This window comes from Carex rostrata, chromosome 28 (genome assembly GCF_964058835.1).
Source record: "Carex rostrata chromosome 28, lpCarRost1.2, whole genome shotgun sequence".
Taxonomy (NCBI): domain Eukaryota; kingdom Viridiplantae; phylum Streptophyta; class Magnoliopsida; order Poales; family Cyperaceae; genus Carex; species Carex rostrata.
Window position 1 is genome coordinate 1,317,132 of NC_135945.1, and position 8,077 is coordinate 1,325,208.

The window sequence follows — 8,077 nt, forward strand, 5'->3', positions numbered from 1 at the left end:
ATGCTAATATAATATGTGTAGCATAGAGGACCTCCGTGCAACGACTTAATATTTGAGTTTATAAAACTGTAACGGTCGATCCGTACCGTTCAACATGATCTCCATATGAATATGTACTAGCTTACCAAATTTTACATTTTTTAGAATTCTTTTACTATTTTTTTAGATAAATAGAAAATCACTTGATCTGAAAATTCTGCACTATTCAGATCAAGTGATTTTCTACATATCTAAAAAACTAGTAAAAAAATTCTAAAAAGTATAAAATTTGGTTTACAAGTACATATTCATATGGAGAACATGTTGAATTAACGGTTCGGATCGACCGTTAGGATTTTGAAAACTCAAATATTGAGTCGTTGCATGGAGGCCCTCTATGCTACGCGTAGCACCGTAGCCAACTCCGTATTGTATTATATATTTCTTTATATATGCATCACTTAAATCAGACTTGCACAGTTCATAAAGAAAATTAAGAAAAAATATTTAGAAAATAAAAAGGAAGTAAAAAGGAGGTGTTGATGAAGATAGAAATTGAGAAGAGAACAAAGCAGACTAAAAGGAGAAAGAAACAACATTTTCTATTCTATTAATTGTTTGTACAGCTTTCAGTGATGTCTTTTTTTTTACTTTGTTAGATTTAAAATTTTAATTTTACTATATGTTACATACCAAAATGGCAAATCTATTCAGAAATAAAACATTGAGTTGAATATAGTAGCGAAATTTCTCGGAAGATAGTGCAGCGAAACGTATAACCTAGATCTGAGCGAAGCATTATTAGTCCCACTATTAAATTTAAAAGAATATTTGAACGTCAATAAACTATTTTGTCTTTATCTATTAGATAATAAATATTTAGTAAACAAATATATTAATTTTTTTTTACATTATTTTAATCAATAATATAAAAAAGAAAGAAAGAAAGAAATGTTATTAATTAATTGTTTTATAGCAATATTTATAAGAAGAAATTGGAATGAGAAAATTAGTGCAGCAAATGTTTAGAGAACTAATATAATAAATGGCAATATATTGCCACATATAATTACAATTGTATAATTTTTTTATTTTAACCGTTTAAAATTTTACGGACTAAATGATAGTCGTTGCCGGATCAGGACATCTATGTATTTAATATAAGAGGAGAGATCTCAACTTTTGCGTGACCAATGTGATGTGCAGCATGTCCCCGATGCCTATTCAGGATGCTTATTAGTGCGTTGAGATTCGTGCAGAACGTATTTGAACGGTTATATTTTTTAGAAAAATACGCAAAAGTTCAGATATGTCAGATGATGCAAATTTGAAAAAAAAAAAAAAAAATTTCTCAGAATAAGTGGAGCATTATCAGTACAGTAGGAAATGACTAAATCGAACTCGATCAGCTATTTCTCTATCAGAACATAGCCAATGTTAACCCATAAATTAATTTATTCCTCTCAATAATGATTGACGAAGAAATTGTACTCCACCACAGCATCACCGGTTTTCGCAAACGAGAAAGTCCGTGCTTGCACGTACCCGCGAGCAAATCTGAACAACCCGGTACCACCGACAATCGGCATTTCCCGCACCGGAGAATCCACTGCATTGTGTCCCAAAATAGAAATTGTACTTCCATTATATTCCTCATTGGTAAACACAAAATTCATTGCCATGAGAAGCTCCACTTTCTCTATCCCGGTCATGGTGTAGAGCCCTTGCGCCCGGCCCACCAACTTCGACTTCATATCGGGTCCGGTTGTTAATGCGTTATCTATCACGACCACGGTTCCGAAGTATGTGGGTGCTTTTTTGTTTCTGGTGCTTGTGTTATAGTGATAGCAGTCGGATTGGGGCCACTGGCAATGTCGTGCCAATAGTACCGAAAATGGCTTTGTTTTTCCTCGAGGGAGGTGACCGGCATGGAATTGGCAGCACAGGAGAGGAAGAATAGGAGAAGACAGGTGGTGGAATTAGCCATGGAAACTGGAACAGGTGACTGGCTCATCAATTATAAAGGCAAAAGAAAAAAAAAATAGAGTATTGAAAACACAATATTCTACTAAATTCATACCTAATCTAACCAATGGATAGTAAAAATATTAAATGAATCACTCTAGGTACGTAGAAGTTTGTTGGCCAACTTAGATGAACCATTAACTCAAGTTTTGAGTTAAAATTTGGACCGTCCGATTTACATCTGAATTATTATTAAAGAGTTCCATGCGTTACAGGTGCGACTGGATTGGTTTAAATTCTGATCGCACGGTTTAAAATTTAACTCAAATGGTAGGTTAATGTGAGAATGCGGACTCAAAATGTTCGAGCCACCGACATAATGGACCGGTTCTTTAACACTTGATTTAACAAATACATTTTAATATAGAGATTATATATTGATGACTATTTGAATTTAAAAGTAAAAATATTAATCCATAGTACGAAACAATATGCAATATGCATAGTATCATGGCTTTATTTATGAAACAATCTCCATTCTTATATTATGCACGTAGATGTCATGATTTGCCAATGACTATGATTGAAAGATGAAATTTCTGATTTAATACCAGCTCTCCAATCAAATTTTTTTTTCCGGAAATTGGAACCTAAATCCGGCATAATTTTTTCCGGATTTAGGATTTTTTTTTTTTGCTAAATCCAGAATAATTTTTTTCCAGATTTAGGATTTTTTTTTTTAGGAAATTTTTTTTTCCGAAAATTTTTTTTATAGGAATTTTTTTTTCATTTTTCAGTTTTTATTTATAATTTATTTATTTTTTGTATTGAAGTATTACAAATATTTAATATATTTTTAAAAAAAATAGATGCAATACTATATAATTTGATTTATTCGAAAAACTGCTACAAATAATCCGGATCAACATTTTTCATGCCGAATTTTTTATGACCGTAAGAAAAATTAATATAATATAATATATGTATATATATATATATATATGGGGTCTGTCTAAATTGCTGCTGGCAGCATTTCGACAGAGGTGCTGCCGGGGCTATATTTAGCCGTGTGATGTCCAAACAACAAATCCAAACCGTTAGATGTTTAATCTATATTATAATCTACTTGGAGACCAAATTTTACATTTTTTGGAATTTTTTTACTATATATTAAGCTGGTTTGAAAACCGCTGATTTCAGTAAATTTCTGCAGCATTGAAATCAGCGGTTTTCAAACCAGCTTAATATATAGTAAAAAAATTCCAAAAAATGTAAAATTTGGTCTCCAAGTAGATTATAATATAGATTAAACATCTAACGGTTTAGATTTGTCATTTGAACATCAAAAAATAGAAAAAACAGTGGCAGCACCGCCGGCAGAAATGCTGCCGGCAGCAAATTAGCCACAGCCTATATATATGTATAGGTATATATAATATAATATATGCATATGTATATATAATATAATATATGAATATATATGTATATAAAATATAATATATATGTTAAAATGTGCTTGCATATCAAATTTTATATTTTTTTTGAATTTTTTTACTATTTATTAAGTATTTAACAAAATCGCTATATTCATACCATTGAATTTTTGTACCCATCTTAATAAATAGTAAAAAAATTTAGAAAAATGTAAAATTTGATCTGTAAGCACATTTTAAAATATCCATCATGTTGAACGGTTGAACGAAAATACCAATCGTTGAATTTGAACTTTGAAAATAACGAAAATATCCATCATGTAAAATTTGAACTTTGAAAACTTTGAAAGGGTATAAACACAAAAAATTATTGATGTAGTCGTGTTGTAATAGGAATAGTTGTTGTAATCAAGTTTATTAATATTATCTTGGTAGCACCTACCAAGTTTTCAAAAAAAAGAAAACTTTGAAAATACCGATCGTTGAATGCCTACCATTGAACGAAAACTTAAACTGAATTTTTAAGGCACTAAACGAGGGTTCCAATATCTCATATTTTTTATACCTCATCATACCTCATATTTTATATCTTCATTTTCATATATATTATATTGTATATACATATACATATATTATATTGTATATACATATACATATACATATACATATACATATACATATACATATACATATACATATACATATACATATACATATACATATACATATACATATACATATACATATACAGAGATGGGCTATGGTGCATTGCAATGCATAGGCCATGGTGTGCATTGGACCATAAATCACCGATTCAAAGTCCAAATGACCGATCCAAACCGTTCATCTTGTTCTCCATATTAATATGTGCTATGAGACCAAATTTCATATTTTTTGCAATTTTTTTACTATTTATTAAGCCACTTTGAAAATCGCTGATCCAACGGTGGCTTCTGATTTTACTGTTCCAAACAGTCACCGTTGGATCAGCGATTTTCAAAGTGGCTTAATAAATAGTAAAAAAATTCCACAAAATATAAAATTTGGTCTCCAAGCACATATTAATATGGAGAACAAGATGAACGGTTTGGATCGGTCATTTGGACTTTGAATCGGTGATTTATGGTCCAATGCACACCATGGCCTATGCATTGCAATGCACCATAGCCCATCTCTACATATACATATACATATACATATACATATACATATACATATACATATACATATACATATACATATACATATACATATACATATACATATACATATACATATACATATACATATACATATACATATACATATACATATACATATACATATACATATACATATACATATACATATACATATACATATACATATACATATACATATACATATACATATACATATACATATACATATACATATACATATACATATACATATACATATACATATACATATACATATACATATACATATACATATACATATACATATACATATACATATACATATACATATACATATATTATATTATATTTTTTTTTTTATGGCCGTAAAAAATCTGGCATGAAAAATGTTGATCCGGATTATTTGTAGCAGTCTTTCGAATAAATCAAATTATATAGTATTCCATCTATTTTTTAAAAAATATATTAAATATTTGTAATACTTCAATACAAAAAATAAAAAAATTATAAATAAAAACTGAAAAAAAAATTTCCTAAAAAAAATAATTTTCGGAAAAAAAAAATCCTAAATCCGGAAAAAATTATTCCGGATTTAGCAAAAAAATAAAAAATAAAAGAAATCCTAAATCCGGAAAAAATTATTCCGGATTTAGGATCCAATTTCCGGAAATTTTTTTTTCCGAAAATTGGTATTGAAATCGGAAATTTTTTTTCCGGTTTGGGTAGTTTTGAAAAAAAACAAGCGGTTCGGTTAGTTTTTTAAATTTATATATTTTTTTGGATATAAATAAAAAAATCGGCTTATATTTGATATCTCCAAATTTAATACATACTCAATTTAAGCTATAGTGAATCTTTTTACAATTTTACTTCTTCAATTTTGATAAGATAAAATATTCTTTTTTATTAGTATGTTCAAGTTCGTTCTTAGTTGCAATTGTTAATTATATGGAGAACATATATTGAGAATGGATTTTAGTGACATTAACTATAATTAGTGTTACAAAATGGAGCAACTAATTTATTAATATGAATTCACTTTTACTAAATCTTTTTTGTTATTTTGGCTTTTGCCTATGGGATGTATATATTTCTACAAGCTATTTTTTTTTTATCAAATCTCTTTACTTGTATCAAAGTTTGAAATTCAATTTGTAAATCAAACTCTTGATCTTCTTCATTTTATAATATATTTCCGTTGCAACGCACGGGTACGATACTAGTATTATCTTATATATGACAAAAAATGAGGCCTTTTAACCTGACTCTCCATTTTTAATTTTTTATTGAACTTCAACGAATTAGAACACATTTTATTTTCTTTTAAGAACAATATAAAGGAAAAAGAAAATAATTCTTGATTTAATTTCCAGTGAGCCGGGCTAGGAATTTTGAATTCTTGTGGAGCAAATTTTATTTTGTTTCAACTGAAATAATTAGTTTAATTAATATTCGTTCTTTTATTATAGATTTATTAGGCTAGATTGTTTAAGTATCCAATTTCTTTTGGTTTTGCTTGATATATATTAAGTTATATTCTACATTTTTAACAAAACCAATTTTGTACAGGTAGCATTTGAATTAGGGGTGTCAATGGATACAATACGGGTTGGGTTAAGGCATTTTCATACATGTATTCATTATGATAACAATAAAAAGTATTTACCTTTACTCATATTTTTTTTAATATGGTATAGATCGGATAAGTGGATAAAAAGTGTCATTAATTGACATCTTGATTTGTACTTTTGATAAAATATTTTTTAAAACAAAAAAAAGAAGAAGAAGTAATTAATAATTTGGAAGCAACAAACCGGAAATTTAGACCAGAAGGAAAGAAACTAAGGAAAAAAAATAATAAAATATATCTGTTTTTCTGTGTCAACTTTACAAAACAGCTCCTATATATTATTCAAATAAACTATCCCCAAATTTGCTTTCTCATTTATTCTTTCATTCCTCAGCTCATTTGCTCAACTCTCCATTGGAGATGGCTTCTATAGCCACAAACAACGGTACCGACATCACGAAACTCTCCAAGGTCGCCAGTGGATCGTACCGGTACGAAATCGGCTTCTCACAACTGGAAAAGATCAACACCGGCGAGTACATCACCTCCCCATCCTTCCGTGACGGTGGCCATGAATGGTCCATAACATGCTATCCTCTTGGAAACAAGGAGATTGCAAATGACGCGTACCTATCTCTTTTCCTCGATCTCCGTACCGACTCGAAGGATGTGAGTGCAATCTTCGATTTCAATTTGTTAGACAAAACCGGTCGGCCTTCTGCTACTCAGTCAAACCGGACTTGTCATGTTTTCGAGAAATCCGGGTACAGATGGGGTTGGCCAAGATTTGTAAAAGTCGAGGATTTGAAGGGTTCGTATGTAACAAATGATCATTTTGTTATTGTCTGTACTATTACGGTTCTAAGCGCTTCTGCTTGCCCTGTCACGGTACCTTCGTCGGATTTGCACTTGCATTTCGGTAAACTGTTAGAAGATAAAGAGACGTCTGATGTTATTTTCGATGTAAATGGTGAGTTTTTTCATGCGCATAGGCTCGTGTTAGCGACTCATTCACCGGTTTTCAAAGCAGAGTTGTATGGCATGATGCATGAGCATAATTCGACCAAGATAAAAATTTATGATATGGAGCCGCTAGTGTTCAGGTCATTGCTTCATTTTATATACACGGATTCATTGCCCGATGATAATAATGGAGATGATGATGATGATTCGAGTTTGATCACAGATGATATTTTGATGACTCAGCATTTGCTCGTAGCCGCAGATCGGTACGCATTAGATAGACTTAAGTCAATGTGTGAAGCAAAACTGTACAAAACTTTTACTGTTGAGACAGTTGCAATCGCTGAGTAGCATAACTGTCGTCAATTAAAGGAAGTTTGTATTGGTTTTACTGCAGTATCAGAAAATTATACCAAAATCGAATCAATGGACGGATATGATCATCTAAAGCTATGCTGCCCTGTGATAATCCAAGAAATCCAGCATAAACTCAACGGAATCTCAATTGATGAGATCCAGTGTGAAGAATCTGGTACGGAATCCCCGTGTCGATCAGTTGAACCAATTTAACTGTTCATAAGATTTTTGTTCTTCTTTTTTGTGCTTGTATTTCACATCAAGCATTGACCCAGATATAGCTTGTTTTGCTTTCTGCTAGTTCTTTTTTCTGAAAACATATATAATGGATACTGTAACAGTTCATAATATAAACTAGTACAGTAACACACATAAGTTGACCTTTTCCAAATTGAGATTCAGAGAGAATCTGTGTTTTCATGCAACTATATATCAACTTTACTTTAACTGGCAAAGATGAGATGGCGTTGGAGTGGTTTCGACATCTCTAATCTATAAAATATTATTTTCAGTATGATTTTTGAGGAATATGAAACTAAGGAAGTTGGAGAGAATCTTGTTAAACCTCATTGTTGAAGAATAAGAGATATGAAACTATGCTAATACTTAACAGAATTAGATATATTATT

General features: G+C 30.5%; 1 pseudogene; it reads left to right on the forward strand.

Annotated features, from left to right (window-relative positions):
* The first annotated feature begins 1,907 nt into the window (after window positions 1-1,907).
* On the forward strand, window positions 1,908-7,661 carry LOC144545479 (BTB/POZ and MATH domain-containing protein 1-like; annotated as a pseudogene).
* The last annotated feature ends 416 nt before the right edge of the window (window positions 7,662-8,077 follow it).